The sequence below is a fragment of the Sinocyclocheilus grahami genome, unplaced genomic scaffold, assembly GCF_001515645.1.
Source record: "Sinocyclocheilus grahami isolate Dianchi unplaced genomic scaffold, SAMN03320097.WGS_v1.1 scaffold1438.1, whole genome shotgun sequence".
Classification (NCBI taxonomy): Eukaryota; Metazoa; Chordata; class Actinopteri; order Cypriniformes; family Cyprinidae; genus Sinocyclocheilus; species Sinocyclocheilus grahami.
The window spans coordinates 106,029-106,906 of record NW_015506617.1 but is presented as its reverse complement, the minus strand read 5'-3'; the positions used below and the strand labels follow the sequence as shown (position 1 = coordinate 106,906).

Below are 878 nucleotides of genomic sequence, written 5' to 3'. Positions count from 1 at the left end.
TTTTAACAAATGTAAAACTTTAATGGTTAATTATTTAGATCTGTAACAAACGTACAGATGTGTGTCATTAAAAAGCATTCATCATAAAATATGGCTTTAGATCCAAGAGATCATCTGTAGCATCTTTTTTTAAAAAAATTTTATCAATGCATGAGGTAGAAAACTGTGGAGAAACAGGTTCATAAATTGGGAATGCACTGATATTAAAAACTAATGCCCAAACAATAAGGTCATAATTATTTTCAGGTGATTTCAAATGCTAAAGATTACAGTTAAGTGTTAGTGTTATTGAGCTGTTAAATGTAATAATAACTGAATATCACCGCTACATGTAATCTTCAGAAAGTCTCAGTTCCTCTTCAGGAACTCGAGCTGCGTCGACAAACGCTAGGGGAACGCCTTCCGCGATCCACGCTCTGAATCGTATGTGAAATCAGTCCAATAGCTGAACGGGACGTCACGGCGGATGACGTCATGACCAGGAAGCTATAAAAGCACGTGCGGCGGAGCCCGCGTCAGCTTCTAGGAATGAAGCAAGCGCCGGCAGGGACGCCGGAAGTATGGCACCAAGACGCAGCGTCTCGTTCCCTCGAGGAACTAGGGTTACATACGTAACCTGAGACGATTCATCTTAGTTTAAGATTAATTTTTTTAAATAAAATTTAATTTATATGATATGTTTTATTGTTAGTGTTAGTAATGTGAATTGGTTAATTACATTTAAGTGAGTGTTAGAGGATGACAAAGGTCATCTAAATGTAAAAAACATGAAAAAATGCAATAATACAAATTAAAAAAAATGGTGATATTAAATAAATATATATATATATATATATATATATATATATATATATATATAATATGAAGAAATATTATAT

General features: G+C 33.7%; 1 protein-coding gene across 1 annotated transcript in view; it reads left to right on the top strand.

Annotated features, from left to right (window-relative positions):
- The window catches only part of hmcn2 (hemicentin 2), a 109,357-nt gene that overhangs the window by 34,225 nt on the left and 74,254 nt on the right, over positions 1-878 (top strand). The gene's annotated exons all lie outside the window — the stretch shown is intronic.